Here is a 16,547-nt window from a genome sequence, read left to right on the forward strand (position 1 = left end):
TATTTCCAGCATCTGCAGTACTTTATTTTTTGGGAGTGTTTAATGCTGATACTGGATTTCATTCCTCAGCACTCACATCCCTCCCCTTAATAAGTACAATAAATGGCTGTCCCACCTGTGGCAGGGACTGTCGCTCTCGTATGGGACTGTTCAGCACCTAAGGACTCATTCTAAGGGCCCAAGATTCCAATGCAGCTGAAAACGGAGCACCTCCATGATTTACGTAACCAACTGAGAAAAAAAGGGCGCCGAAATCTTACCGGGGAATTCTCCGGTCGTCCTGGAGCATGGTGTGGCGCAGCGGAGTTTCCCTGGGGCGGAGCAAGTCGATCGCAGCGAGCAGGGGGGCGGGGCTAGGGATCAGCATTCTTCTGAGTGCCGGCAGCGTTGCGCATGCGCATTGGAGCGTGCGCGCATACGTAATGGCTCAGCACGGCGTTTTTCCCCCAGTCTGTCTTTGAATTATATCTAAAAGAGCAGGCAGGCAGACCCAAGCTGCAAAATGGTGTCCTTGTATTGACCTATACTTTTAAGGCCAGGTTTTGGGCTTAACAGTGGAATGCAGAGACCCATTGGATATTAGTGGAACTGTACTGAACCAGTTAGCTATATTTTTACTTCAATGAAACTGGCTTCCTTAACCCAGATTATTCATGGATCCACAATTTTTGTGGGGGGGAGGGGTGGGTTTCCAATGCCATTGGTCATCCGAGCCGGGGGTGTGTAAACTGCAAAGTGCAGGTGATAGAGGGAAACCCCTATATTTCCAGTGAGTTCCATCCTGTAGATGTCTATTAGTAAGAAACCTTGCTTCTCAGCGTTTTTGCATTGGGGGAAGTCGAGATATTTGTGTGCGACTTCAATTTGTGGAAATTTCTTTGTCAGGCGATTTCCTGAAATGGAAGTTGGATAAATTGCATTTGCGATAAATATTTCTTCAAACCTGGCATTGAAACAGTTAAGACTGCAGAATATTTGGGTCACATCCGGAGTAATCTAGTATGAACCCAGATAAATTTCTGGCAGATGGTGCAGTGTGAAAATTGGACCTGATGGTTCAGTTATTTCCTACTGCCAAAAGTTTCCTTCATATATACTCGTAGGAAAAATCATTCTTTAATATGTAGGAGAATACCGTGACTGTAACAAGATAATGCAGACTATGTAGATTTTTCGTTGCTCGTCAAAGGAAATGCCATTCAGATTGAAGGTTTTCAGAATTGCATATTACAGTAATCATTTGTTCAGCCTCCGTCCAGCACCAACCCCCCCCCACCCCCACGTTCAGCCTCACCCCCTCCCTCCCGTTCAGCCTCTCCCCCCCCCCCCCCACTGTCAGAAACACAGAGACACTGACAGAGACAGAGAGCGAGACACTGACAGAGACAGAGACACGGAGAGAGGCTGACAGAAACATCTTCCCTTCACATAAAGGTAGGACTTATATTTTTTATTTGTTATTGATTGATTGCTTATTACTTTGGTCTTGGTGCTTTAGGTGCAGGGTTTCTTCTATTTTTTATTAATTAATTGCTTATTACTTTTTGTGCTTCGTGCTTTACATGTACTTTGCTTCTTTAATGTTATTGTGAAGGTGTTTAGTGCTTTGGAAAATCCTCTAACTTCCCTTCCCCCCCTGTTGATATTGATGTGTCCCCCCCCCCCCCCGTCTCTGGCTGTGCCTGCACTGAACTTAGCTCTAGGTAAAGTTTTTCAGAACTTACAAAAGTGGACACTTACTCCATTCTAAGTTAGTTAGGAGTAAGTTTTTGCTGCTGAAATTTGCAAAACAGGCCTAATTGGCTGGACACACCCCCTTTTGAAAAAAAAATACCTGAACTAAAACAAACCTAAACTAACTCACTAGAACTGGAGCAAACTAAGTGCCGAGAATTGCGATTTCTAAGATACTCCAAACTAAATTAGTTGCTCCAAGAAAATTGGAGCAACTCCACCCGAAACTTGGGCCCTTAAGAGTGGAAGCAAGTCTTCCTCGATTCTGAGGGACTGTCTATGATGATGACAATAAATAAATGTGTTATTGCTGCATAGACATAGCACAGCAATAAATGGATTAAATCAAAACTAACAGATGGAATTGAGCAGTACACCTCAACATACTTGCATCTTTTGAAGATCAAGTTGGATCTGAATTACTGAATACCACTGCTATCTTTTCCAAGAATTAACTCAAACATTCTTCAATATACTGTTTGACAATTTTTTCCACAAATAGATTTGGAGCAGTATGCCTCAATATATTGGCAGCATGCTGAAGCTGAAATTGGTATAGTAGTCTGACACGCTTATTAAACTGGAACACTATTCTTCAATATACTAGCAACATTCCAAAGATTAAATTGGAACGTTACTCAATATACAAGCAACCCTTCCCAGTTGAATTTAGAACAGTAGTCTTTCATATACCTACACCATTTTGCACACAATGCTGGAATACAAGAGTACTGTGTAATTCGCATTTCAACTATAAAAACATGATTACTGGCAATAAAGAACTTATTGATACTTGAACATATTATTAGAGATGGAGTATGGGGAAAGTCATAACAGGAATTGGCTAGTGTTGACTGATCTTGTACTGATATATCATAACATGGGAAATTGGATTTGTATTGAAGTACTTGTGTGGAGTTCAGTTTTATAGCACTGGACAACTTCTGAAACTTTTAGTACATATAGTACAAGAATTTCAGTGTACCCACTAAAATTAGAAACAGTTTAAATAAATTCTTTGCTTAGATCTGCAGAGCAAAATTATGATACAATGCCAATAACCTTTCACAATTTATCCTTTCAAAGTCTTGCATAATTTTGAACATTTCCATTAAGTCCCCCACTAACCTTCCCAGTTCCAATAAAAAAGCCCCATTTTTTGAGCCTTTCTTCAAAACTAAAACCTCTCATTTCTGGCATAATTCTCATGAATCTTCAATGTTGGATGTCCTACGACAACCTAGTGTTCTATAAACACTGTAAGTTGACTGCTAGTCTTCACCTCTATTTAACAGGTATTATGATGTTGCAAGACTCATGAGTTACAATGGGCCGGTTAGGTGTGTAAAGATTATTGCACTTCTGTTTCCCCTGCCTCCTGCTTCCCCAGGACTAAGGTGAAATAAACAATCCTGCAGCCAGAAGTGCAGTTCCCATATATCATATTAAGGTATTGTTTCTTGGATGTCAGTTCACAATATAAAATAGATTATCAAAATGAAAATTCATCAGTTGCTTAGTATTTTGTATACTGCCTATATACATTTTGTAAATCAACATAAACAGGCCAGTTTCCCCTCAAAACGTTAACTCTTATTTTCCAAGTCTGATTCTGCAATTAGCAGACAGACAAGTACTGACCTGAAATAGTATTTTAGTTTCATCTCAGCAAAAAAATAGTTGGCAGAAGCAACGCAGTACCCGTGAATACCAGATTTAAAAAGTTTAGCTAATGATCAACCCAACGCCTTCTGTCCTTCCTTCATATTATATCTTCAATAATGCTGACTGGTTGTGTGACGTAAAATAATGGAATCCAGTCATTCCAGTCACATATCACATTTTCAAAACCTTGTGGTAGTATACTCATAATATTTAACTAAAATAGGTTCAGGCATAAATTTGCATATTCCTGCTCACTGTTATATTATGCTTGTAGTTGTAAATCAAGCAAATACTATCCTAGTATGAAAAGTAATTCTAAGTTAAGAGTTGTTTTCCTATAAATTATTTCCTAATTTTCTCCAAATTGTCCGCTTCTGAAATCTTCCTAAATCACATGCCTTCCTAGTTAAGACAAAAACTAGAAATCTGCTGTCAGTGTCACTCAGTTGGTAGTACTCTTGCCTCTGAGTCGGAAGGTTGTGGGTTCAAGTCCCATTCCAAAGACTTGAGCACAAAAATCTAGGCTGACACTCCACTGCAGTACTGAAGGAGTGCTGCACTGTTAAGAGATGTCATCTTTCGGTTGAACCGTTAAACCGAGGCCCCATCTGCTGTCTCATCTGGATGGAAAAAGTCAGAAGTGGGGATGTTTGTTGATGACTGCAGTGTTCAGTGCCATTCGCAACTCCTCAGATAATGGGGTAGTCCATGCACGTATGCAGCAAGACCTGGACGACATTCAGGCTTGGGCTGATAAGTGGTAAGTAACATTTGCGCCACACAAGCGCCAGGCAATGACTATCTCCAACAAGCGAGAGTCTAACCACCTCCCCATGACATTCAACGACATTACCATCGCCGAATCCCATACCATAAACATCCTAGGGGTCACCACTGACCAGAAACTTAACTGGATCAGCCACATAATTACTGTGGCAACAAAAACAGGTCAGAAGCTGGGTCTATAAGGCACAAGCCAGGAGTGTGATGGAATACTCTCCATTTGCCAACAACACTCAAGAAGCTCGACATCATCCAGAACAAAAGCAGCCCGCTTGATTGGCACCCCACCCACCACCTTAAACATTCACTCCCTCCATCACCGATGTACCATGTGTACCATCTACAAGATGCACTGAAGTAACTCACCAAGGCATCTTCGGCAGCACCTCCCAAACCTACCTCCACCACCTGGAGGAATAAAGGCAGCAGGCACAGGGGAACACCACCACCTTCACGATCTCCTCCAAGTCACACACCATCCTGACTTGGAAGTATATCGCCGTTCCTTCATCGTCGCTGGGTCGAAATCCTTAAATTCCCTCCCTAACAGCACTGTAGGAGTACCTTCACCACAAGGACTACAGCGGTTCAAGAAGGAAGAAGGTGGCTCACCACCATCTTCTCAAGGGCAATTAGGGATGGGCAATGAATGCTGGCCTTGCCAGCGATGCCCACATCCTAGGAATGAATAAAATAAAAAAGATCCCTTGGTCTATCGGAGAAGAGCAGGGGAGTTATCCCCAGTGTCCTGGCCAATATTTATCCCTCAATCAACATCACTAAAAGAGATTATCTGGTCATTATCACATTTCTGTTTGTGGGAGCTTGCTGTGTGCAAATTGGCTGCCGCGTTTCCTACCTTATATCAGTGGCTACACTTGAAAAGTACTTCATTCGCTGTAAAGTGCTTCGAGAGGTCCGGAAGTCGTGAAAAGCGCTATGTAAACGCAAGTCTTTCTTTTTTCTAAGAAATGTTATCACAAACTTCCCTAAAAAAACTGTTGCCGCTAAGAAGACTGATGATCTTCTGGCTTTCTCCACTGTCCTGTTGAGAAGCCCCTGAACGCACCATATTAGAACCATAGCCAAGTAGCCTCCCATTGCTTTCCTTAAGCACCAAGAGACTTTACCTTCTATTGGTCGACAATTCGGTTAGATAGAAATGATTATGGAATCATAGAATAGTACAGCAAAGGTGGCCATTCAGCCCATCGAGTCTGCGCCGGCTCTTTCAAAGAGCAAATCAGTTAGTCCCACTCTCCTGTTCTTTCCCCATAATCCTGCCTTTTTTTTCTCTTTCAAGTATTTATCCATTCCCTTTTGAAAACAGCTATTGAATCTGTTTCTACCACCCTATCAGGCAGTGTATTCCAAATCCTAACCAGTCAATGCGTAAAAAAGTTTTCCCTCATGTCATCTCTGATTCTTACGCCAATCACCTTAAATTTGTGTCCTCTGATTATCGACCCTTCAGCCATTGGAAACAGTTTCTATTTATTTAATCTATCTAAACCTTTCATGGAATATACAGTATTGATGCACAATGACAGAAAAAATTGGTTGAGTTGATGGTGTGGAATTTATATGCGAGGTGTGGTTCTGTATGGATGTCAATATGGTACAAGAGAACAAGAGTCCAGGTCAGCTTCAGAGTTCAAGCACATCAAATTGGGATTTTTGTGAAACAGCTCTTCATTCAACACCATTTTATGTAAAGCGGGTACATACAGTTTTGTACTGATTGCAAAAGATAAAAGTCATAGATACAAGGGAACAGAATGAGAGATAATTATTTGAATGTGACAGAGATAGGACTCCTGATTTTCCAACCTTCACTTAATGCTAGCGAGCCTGCACACCAGGAATGGAAACTCACAAAATATGTTATTTTGCATAGCGTGATGGGGTGCAGGTAGGCTTCCTGATGCTCCATCTACTTCATGGTTAGACTTCTTTGGATGGAAAATTGTGTACCATGCAATAGACAATAATTCTAGAGACCATGGTGGTGCTGTACTATAATACCCTCCTGACCTGACAAGCCATCTTAGGTACTGCTTCAAGATGCTTAGCTAATAGTAGACTTAAGGGGTGAAATTCATTGTCACCCCATTTGGGAGCAGTAACAATTGGGAGTCGCGAGACTTAGCGTTCCACTTCCTTCTTGGAGCGCTAATGGGGTGGACGCCTCAGCAATGCTGCACACTGGGCCATGCAGCGCTGCTGCATCCAAGGGGCCCTTCCCTCATTCAATGGGAAGGACCAACACTGCCTATGCAAATGAAAAAGGGACCTACCAGACCACCATAGAGTGGGGGTCAAACAGAGTGTCGGGCTGAGCGATCGGGACACGACCCCGAAAGAAAATGGAGCAGCGGCGGAAAAACCAAGTTTTATTTTTTCATCGGCCACCTCGCCTTTCATTGCCCCGGTATCAGCTGGCTGCTTGATCCGTACCTTTTGCAGCTGTCGGTACTTTCACCCGGCGCTGCTGCAGGGAATGAAAGTGAATTTCGGGGCCGGGGCACCAACGGGGCGATGCGCAGAGTGGTGACGTCATGATCCCCGGAAACAGATCGGGACTCAACGCCATAGCGCCACCGCTAAATTCACACCCAATATGGCGGTAGCCGTGGCTGGCGTCGCACCTGGGCAGTAAGGCATTTGTGCCCTGTTAGCGCCTCCCAGGGGCACTAATGGGAGGCACAAATGCATCGAATTTGTAGCCCTATCATTATATCTTTGCTCAGCTGGCATTCACGGCAGTTGTACTATTGTCATCATCATCATCATCATAGGCAGTCCCTCGAAGCGAGGATGACTTGCTTCCACGCCAAAAAGGGGTGAGTTCACAGGTGTTTCAATGAAGGACTTAATATTCCAGATCCCGAACTACATCGTGAAGGGTGGAAGGTGCCTGTGCTTGGATTTTTTTAACGTGTGGTGGCCATTGCACACCAGCCACCACACGGGCTTGACAGAGCCAGGTCTTGGTCCAGTGGCAAGGATTACCCAAGACTAACTGGAGACCAGTTCTGTTGCACAGTCCGAGCGCGCACATATATCACAGTGTGGGCTGGACCATGCTGCCCCTGGGCCCTCGCCTCTTCTGGGCCCCAGATTCACGCCTCTCCTGAGACCCGGTCACTTCCCTCTACGGACTCTTGCTGCTCCTTCACCCCTCCTGTTGTGCCTGCCGGCACTGCAATCAGCGACCTGGCTTCGTAGTTGTCGCCCTCATGCAGCAGCACGCGCTGCTCCCTGCAGTGGTATGCTGTCGCACGCTGCTCCCTGCAGTGGCCCCGGCCAGCTGATGGTCTTGCAGGCCAGGACCACGCCAATTTCCAGGCCGGGCCGACGCACGCTGCTCCCTCCAATGGCCAGGGGTGAAGATGGTAATTTGGCCTTCTAGGAGCTATCCTTCTAGTCTTCCTTCTCCATCAAACAGCACAGGCACAGAGGATTGTCACAAAATGAAGGAATTATGACTGCTGCCTAGAAATTGGGCACTGATCAACATGATCCTATGCTGCTGCACTTTTCTCAGCTGCACATTAATAAAGTGGAACTCCTTACATTTCATGAAGCCATAGCATTGTGTGTAGGGTTTAGATGGCCACATGAATACCATCAGTAACATCCAATACTTTGGAGAATCCTGTAATGTGAAAAAATTGAAGTTTCCTCTCGTTCTGTTGCTGTTTTTGCAAGGGCATAGGTGATCAAGGCGTTTGAACTGATGCACACAGCATCAGTGATCATTTGATGGCTGTGCGTACTGAAGGCTGAATGATGTTGTTGACACCCCCTGAGATAGCTTGGAATGAGGCATAAATATTCATGACTCTAGTGACCTTATCTGCCATTGGCTGGAGGTCAGCTTCCAGGAGATGGCACAACTCTGTCACTGTGTCCCTGGCAAAGCAGAGCTTGTAAAGGCAGTTGTCTTCAGACACTCCAGGGCAAGTGTGTCTTGGTCTATACACTGGCTGTGTGGGTAAAGGCGAATGCAAGCAGTCTGCATCTGGTGCATGCAAACCTACCTTGCTCCTCTCTTTTAAGCAAAGGAGAGGGACGCTGAAGCCTGTTACCGCGTAGCGCTGCATTACTCGCCCTGTTAGCGCTGCTGGTCCCGGCCCAAAAGAAGTGGAGCACGCGGTAGGCCCAATTCAGCAGCTGGGGCAGGATTTCTGCGCCAGGTGCAGGAAATCCCAGGCCCAGGGCAATTTTGCCCCCGAAGCCTTTTGATTTCTGCAGAAACTATAAACTGAGCAGGCAAAAGTTCATATTTTCCTTAGCTCAAGCAAATTGACAAAAATTGGTCTAACTTGGTTTTGAAGTTCTGTTTAGTGCAGTTCCCCAGTCCAGCCCATTTCAGCTTGAATTTGGTCAATACTGGGCATTATTCTCACTGAAATTTTATAATAAATTTAAATAAAATTCATTTTGATGTAACTCAAAACTACATACCCTGAATCAAATTCACAGAATGAATGGCTTGTAGTTAGTTGATGCCAAAGGCACACAGGTTTTTCTTTGTAGTTTTTCTGAAATGGAGACACAGCATAGTAGGTAACAGGCTTACATTCTTTTCCTAAGTGCTACATTACTACAAAAGGCCTCCAATTTAAATAAGGTGGCAAAGCAATCTGACGTGTCTTTTTTGTCCCTCTCACACCAATTTTCTCTCTTTCTCACTTCTCCCTGGAGCGTGTTGACGCCTTGCCAGAGTTTGTGTCACATTAAACTAGGCCACTGTGACGGATGAGGTACAGAGTGGAAGAAAAGCGATTGACTGAAAGTCACTAGCCATCACTCACGATCACTGAGCAAAGACAGAGCAGCAAACTAGAAGATGGATGTGTATCACATGGGTGTTGTAAATGACAGAGGATCCATACTCACTAAATCTCAGTTGTTAGTCAACTGAGACTGAACTGGGTGACTAAGACAGTGTGAGTCAGATGTGCAAAGTAACATCTGCATGAATTTTAAGAAATACAGTGCTTTTCACAGCCTTGGGACCTCCCAAAGTACATTACAGCTAGTTAAGTACTTTTGAAGGGAGTCACTATAATAATGTAGGCAAACACAGGAACCAATTTGTGCATAGCAAGGTTCCACAAACAGCAATGTGCTAATTTGGTTTTAGTGGTATTGATTGAGGGATAAATATTGGCCATGATACCAGCAGAACTCCCTTGCTCATTGGTCAATTTAAAAACATGTGACAGAGTACAGTAATATTGTCACTTTTGTGGTTTCCATTTTGCAGAAATAAAAAAGTGACAGTATAACTGGAGTTGTGCACAACCTAAAAGTAAAAACAGAAAAGGCTGGAAATACTCAGCCGGTTAAGTAGCATCCGTGAAAAACCTCCCGCCAGTAGTGTTCAGTTGAGGGGTCCATAGCCCAAATACCAACCTGCTCCCTCCCCCAGATCCCCAGAAATGTCAGCACACCTATCACTCATTGCCAGCACTACTACCAGAGAGAAAATGGGAGCTGTAGTTAAGGTCCGAAGTTGTTAAAACCAATTCTAAGGCCTTCTTGCCCAAAACATTAATGCAAACTATTATTATTATTTTAAACTCAACCAATAAGTAGTTTGAAATTGGACTGCTTTATGGTCTGGCCTATGATTGTAGTCAATTAAATTTTTTTTTAACAAATAGAATTCAGGATCATTAATGACAGAATTTAAATTTTTTTTTAAATAATTGTGTTATGGTCTTCCCCTTGCAAGTGTGCAATTCAACCATTCTACTACCATAGTGCTTTCTTTAACTGGGAGGATGGGATGGTTTTTCTAAATTCACCATAAATTCTGCCTTCACACTAGCAGACATACTTTGTGAAACAGGTTAGATTTCACCAGTGAGCTCCATAATACCAACCCTGAGCTAGGATCGCTATATCAGTAAGAGGTGGTTCATCTAACAGCCTGGTTAAGACTTGACCAATCAGGGTATCTGTTTTGAATTTTATTAAAACCTATACTTTCCACTGAATGGAAATCTAAAATGATGCAGTTTGAGCAGGTGAAAATTAGCCAGCGTTCCCACTCCAAATTTTTATTCAGTGAACGGAACATGTGTATGGTTATCAAGTGAGGTTGGATTGAGCTTTGGTGCAAGACTCCAGTGGCCAAACAGCCTCATCCTCCAGATGCTCGCAATCCAACCCGATCACTTACCTGGAAATTGCAGCACTAACCTGTGCGGGCTCCTGCCACAACGCCATCTACATGATGAGCTCCAACGCCCCAGATCTGGGAGCCATCAGACCTCACATAAGAACATAAGAACATAAGAATTAGGAACAGGAGTAGGCCATCTAGCCCCTCGAGCCTGCTCCGCCATTCAATAAGATCATGGCTGATCTGGCCGTGGACTCAGCTCCACTTACCCGCCCTTTCCCCGTAACCCTTAATTCCCTTATTGGTTAAAAATCTATCTATCTGTGACTTGAATACATTCAATGAGCTAGCCTCAACTGTTTCCTTGGGCAGAGAATTCCACAGATTCACAACCCTCTGGGAGAAGAAATTCCTTCTCAACTCGGTTTTAAATTGGCTACCCCGTATTTTAAGGCTGTGCCCCCTAGTTCTAGTCTCCCCAACCAGTGGAAAAAAAACTCTCTGCCTCTGTCTTGTCTATCCCTTTCATTATTTTAAATGTTTCTATAAGATCACCCCTCATCCTTCTGAACTCCAACGAGTAAAGACCCAGTCTACTCAATCTATCATCACAAGGTAACCCCCTCATCTCCGGAATCAGCCTAGTGAATCGTCTCTGTACCCCCTCCAAAGCTATTATATCCTTCCTTAAGAAAGGTGACCAAAACTGCATGCAGTACTCCAGGTGCGGCCTCACCAATACCCTATACAGTTGCAGCAGGACCTCCCTGCTTTTGTACTCCATCCCTCTCGCAATGAAGGCCAACATTCCATTCGCCTTCCTGATTACCTGCAGCACCTGCAAACTAACTTTTTGGGATTCATGCCCCCTCAGAGTCATTCATGTTGCACAACTAATCATTCTGTGTTCCTCAGTGACCATAAGCACTATTCACTACAAGTGAATCCTTGTGGTGATGAAGGTCAATTGGAGTTTTCCCAAAAAGAGTTTCATGCACAAGGAGCCTACGGCCACAGTTGAAAACGCCCGATCTCGTCTGATCTCGGAAGCTAAGCAGAGTCAGACCTGGTTAGTACTTGGATGGGAGACCGCCTGGGAATATTAGGTGCAGTAGGATATCCGCCTGCTACTGCCGGGGGAACTGGCCAAGCACGCCGTCTCCGAAGGGACGAAAGCGGTCACCAAATACACCAGCTGCAAATAAAGTAACTCGATCCTCCACTTTGAATATCATTCATGCACAAGGACCCCCAGGTCCCTCTGCACCGCAACATGTTGTAATTTCTCCCCATTCAAATAATATTCCCTTTTACTGTTTTTTTTTCCCAAGGTGGATGACCTCACATTTTCCGACATTGTATTCCATCTGCCAAACCTTAGCCCATTCGCTTAACCTATCTAAATCTCTTTGCAGCCTCTCTGTGTCCTCTACACAACCCGCTTTCCCACTAATCTTTGTGTCATTTGAGCATTGTTAACACTGTGCTGGTGAGATGCCCAAAAATGGCTGCTCCCAAATTTTTCTCCCATGGCATAATTTCTGCCACGTATGAAATTAGAGTATCTATCAGCAGTTAAAAGTGTTGGAAAAGGACACTGCTGTTTTAGGAATTGTGTGTGATTGTGAGGTTGTGTGCATGTTAGATTGCATGTGAGTGTATAAGGAAAAAGTGTGTTGGTTTGTGTGTGTTTGTCTGTGTGTATGGGAGGAAGGCAACACTGAAAAGAAGTATCATATAGAAAGGTCACTAATGTAGATGGCCGTGACACAGTAAAGGCAGTGAAAATTAGTTGTTCATTAAAAGTTTTGATCACTACAAATTGACCAGGTAAAAAAAAAAAGTTGAAATGTGAGGGGGCTCTATATGTATTTCTAACTTAATCTTTGGAGCTCTAAGCACACTGCATAATGAAAGATAACTCCCATGGCTCGGGAAACTCAATGAGGTGCAGTAGCATCCTGTGATATTAAGCTTCGTGACTAAGTTAGAGCAGGGCCTTTTCACTGGAGGCAACTAATAATTATAATGACAAAGAGACTTCTGACTATTAAATTTGAAAATATTGCAAGACAGCATTAAAGGCAAGAGGTACTGGAGGTTTTTTTTCATGCACATGCTGAATTCTCTTACATTCATCAATTTCTATTTCAAAATCGTAGCATCTCAAACCATTTAGATACTGGGAACAAACATTTGGAGGGCAGATACTAGGACAGCCTTCATTGATTTATAAAATAATAATCAGCGACTTTTCCAAATTCGTGTGTTGGCTATCAGTATACTATATCTCATTTGTCTCTGCACAATGATGATAATAGATGTATTCACATACTGTATAGCCTCCATTGCTTCAGTCTCTATTAGACAGTAAGTTTAATTTGCAAGCATAATACATTCTAAAAAAGAATTCCAACATACAAAAAATGTTGGTTGCTTTCAGAGTGGTACAGTGGTACAATATATTGGCATCCCAATATATTCTGCTATCGAATGGTAGACACACTGGTGCCGATCAGAAGACTTTAGCACGTGAAGAGTACACCTTCATTTTTGGGGGAGGGGGAATAACGGAGACATCTTGGACCATTCTTCTTAACCTCCTGGCACCATTGACAAAGACATGGGAACAGGTACCCTCTTAGTTTGGGTACAGCTTGGGGAGCAAATGAGGCAATTAAAAACAAATGAATCTCTTTGGAGAAACAACTTAAAAGATTTTAATCCTGACAACATAGCGAAACCAGGTGGCAGACAGTTAACCCCATCCCTTTGTCTTCCAATGGGATCCAATTTTAACCTGCTTTTTTGAACAGGTGATCAGGGCCACCCACTGGAAGGAAGTGAGTCTTTCTTTAAATATGCAGATCGGTATCCAATGACGTAACGGGCTTGGATTGTAATTTTAATCCGAGGCCTGCAAGGAAAGCCAATGTGACTTCCTCGCCAAGCCAAGTTGACACTAAGTGGATCTAAGGTCAAAAGAGAGCCAGACATGCAAGTAACTTTTTAAAAATGTGTTTCCTTGTGGGCCTCCCCAGCCCCAGGCTTCCCTCCCCCTCCCCTGACACCCTCCCGATTCACCCTCCGAAGCACTTACCTGCTGGGGACTGTTTCTTTGGGTCCACGTTGACCAACTCCTGCCGCCCAAAACCCCGCTTGCTGGCCAGCTAGTGCTTCCTGCCATGTTCAGGTAGGAGACTGACGGGGCCCATGCAGATGAGTACTGGGAGTTTAAATCGCCCAGGACTCATGCTCGGGAGGCTGGATAGTTTCCCATCGGCTTTAGGCACCAGTCGCACAGCTCCCACTGGGAGTTAAAATCCGGGCTCCTGACTTTGTAATACTCTTTGAGACAGTAACATATTATTGATTACTTTTTGCCTTCTGAATCCTGTCCTTTCCTCTTAATCTTTTTAAAAAAAAACAGGAAAATTCATTTTGCACATTTGTATCACATTACAACATGTGTAAAAGTGATATTCTGTAACTTTTTTTTCTGCAAACAAAGGAGTACAGATGGAGAATGGCATTAGAGCAAAAAGCCTTTTACCGATCTTTGTGTGTTTGCAGAATAAACTGAGATACAGGGGATTCTGTTTATCAAAACAGAGAGTTATTTCAGCTTTCTTTTACTGAAAATACTATTCCTGTCTTTACTGGGGCATTATTGCCACAAAGGTGATTTTTCATTTAGTCATGTTTTGAACTGAACAGCTAATCTACAATGGCACAATATTGTCAACTATAACACATTTTCCAATTAATTTTAGTTTTCTTTAAAAAAACCTTAAAAAAAAATATTTCCAGGCACAGTTGGGGAGATAATCGCATCTCCAATTGCAGTATCATGCTTCTACGCAAGACAATAATTAGCCTTTAATGGAAATTCTATCAGGCCCTTGAGAAATGTTTGCTAGAACATAAAGTTTGTAATAACTAAGTTTCTTAAAATGAAGTCCATCTTATTTTGGTTTCTATCCAATCATTTACTGTAGTCCTGCTATAATATCACATCCAGCAGATAAACCAATCTAATCTATGCTTTTGTGGTCCCTCGGGAAACCCATTCCTTCTTAAGAGCAGCATTTCATTTGGAAAAATTATGATCTTATTAAGGTTTTATTATTTTCCTAGAAATTAGACATTATTACTTGTAAGGTGCACGGGGCACAGAGGAGAGGGAGCTTCAAAAAGGTTTGAGTAATCACTGCTTTGGCTTTTTTCTGTAAAGAGTGCTGATTTAGGGAGCTGCATTATCTATGGGATAAACAACGGAGTATTGGGCTAATTTTTGTGTAATTTCTCCCATCATGGGAAGGTGCAAAGGGTAAGAAACCAATTTATCAAAACAACAACTTTCATTTATAGAATAAGGTCTTAAGGTGCTTAAAGAACAAAATCATCAGAGGATGTGCTCAGTAGTCCAGATGCAGAGCAGTACTGGCAAAGGTCTTGGGAGTAAAGAGGTAATTTGGAGCTTGTATAAGTCCTTAGTTAAGACTGCATTTGAAGTATTCAACATACAGGATGAGTAGAATGTAGAATCTGTAACTACAAATCATTCTTAAAGCAGAGTCCATAAATTATTTTAATTAAGAATTAGATGATTGCTTTAAAATGTTAAATATTAAAGGTTTTGGGGAACAAGTAGGATTAGACTAGGTGGCTCATTTAGAGAAAACAATGGCACATACTCAATGTGGCTGTCTATAATTTATAATACAAAATCAGTTTGTTCCAAACAGAACCTTTTATAGAACCATAAAGTTATTGTGATTCATTGTTTATCCTCATCAGACATGAAGTAGAATATGAATGCACAGGCATGATAATTTGTCATGTAGAATACAACTAGAATTAAAAATATATTGTTTAAAAGAATAAAAAGGTGTAATTACACAGCAAACAAAATTCTGGTTTCTCCTTTTCCTATTTCCTGAACAGCTGTTATCATTTTTTTTTAGGTGTTTTCCCAAGTGCTCCTCATGGCTGTCCCATTAAAGGACTATCATTGTCCACACGAGACCTGGGAATACCTCCCACATTATGGTTATTTTCCAACTCTTATCAAGCTATAATATCAATGTGGATCTTTGGCTGTTATATTTGTTTTAATCAGTTACATATACTACATAATTATTCTGTCAGATGATTGCATTCTGCAGTGTAACATCTAAAATGGTCCCAGAGGAACATAGAGATCCCGGTTGGAGGCCTAGATTCGTTGCATAGCACATGGGGAGATGCCTTTCATGTACATACATACAAGCTGGAGTCACGTGGGTCTGAACCACCAATCACTATGCAGTATTCTCATTGATAAAAATGGAAGCTCTGTATGGACTCCCATTACTATCAATGAGAAAACCCCCTAAAACATCGAAACACAGCATAAAAAATAAATAAAACGCTTTACATATTCAAAATTAATTGAAATTAAATGTAATTAAATGTTTTAGAAAAAAATATATTTTTTGGAATTCTTTTTGTGTTAAAAATAAACTTACCTTAATGGACAGAGCTTTTAATATAAAAATGAGTGTTTAAATTTAATTTTTATATGTTTTAAAACTCTTATGCTGGTAAAGTAAGCTTTGCGCCTGCTTTTACCGGCGTAAAACTTTGAATGACATTCACTGGGCATGAGTTGGGCAAATAGCCCAATCTCTCCTGCGTAGATATCCTTCTCCCGGGGATGCGGAGGATCTGTCTTTAGAAATCTTGACAGATTGGAAAAGCTGGTTTTCGCTGCATGCGCATTGCGCCCGAAAACCAGCTTTTACCAGGCCTCACCGGGCCAGTGCGCACTTTTGGCCCACAATAGATTTTACGTAATGGGCAAGAAATTTCTTGCTTTATTTCAGATAGTGGGCTATCAAAACATCCCTTTCAAAATATCCTAGCTTTACCACATCTTTGGTATTCAATTTAATTTACAAATCAGTTTAGATTTGCACACGTTAAAATAATAAAATGTAGAATAAAATGTAGTCATGCTGTCTAACCCTCTACAAAGAATAGTAAAACCTACTTTTAAGTTTAAATGTGTACTCCAGATGGCATTAGTCATCATTTCTGTTTGCACTCCAAAATTTCACACCTGTATGACATTCTGTGAAATCCATGTAAACCAGATACAACTCAACAGGAAATTTTGAAAATTATAAAATAATTAATGATCAACAGAACAGAATCAATAAAGATAATGGACTGGAGATTCTGG

General features: G+C 42.0%; 1 protein-coding gene and 1 pseudogene across 3 annotated transcripts in view; one reads left to right on the forward strand and one right to left on the reverse strand.

The window, feature by feature from the left end:
* The window catches only part of nol4lb (nucleolar protein 4-like b), a 322,631-nt gene that overhangs the window by 190,685 nt on the left and 115,399 nt on the right, over positions 1-16,547 (reverse strand). The window lies entirely within an intron of this gene.
* LOC139277813 (5S ribosomal RNA) lies at positions 11,325-11,439 on the forward strand (annotated as a pseudogene).

Source organism: Pristiophorus japonicus, chromosome 12 (genome assembly GCF_044704955.1).
Source record: "Pristiophorus japonicus isolate sPriJap1 chromosome 12, sPriJap1.hap1, whole genome shotgun sequence".
In the NCBI taxonomy this organism is placed as follows: Eukaryota; Metazoa; Chordata; class Chondrichthyes; family Pristiophoridae; genus Pristiophorus; species Pristiophorus japonicus.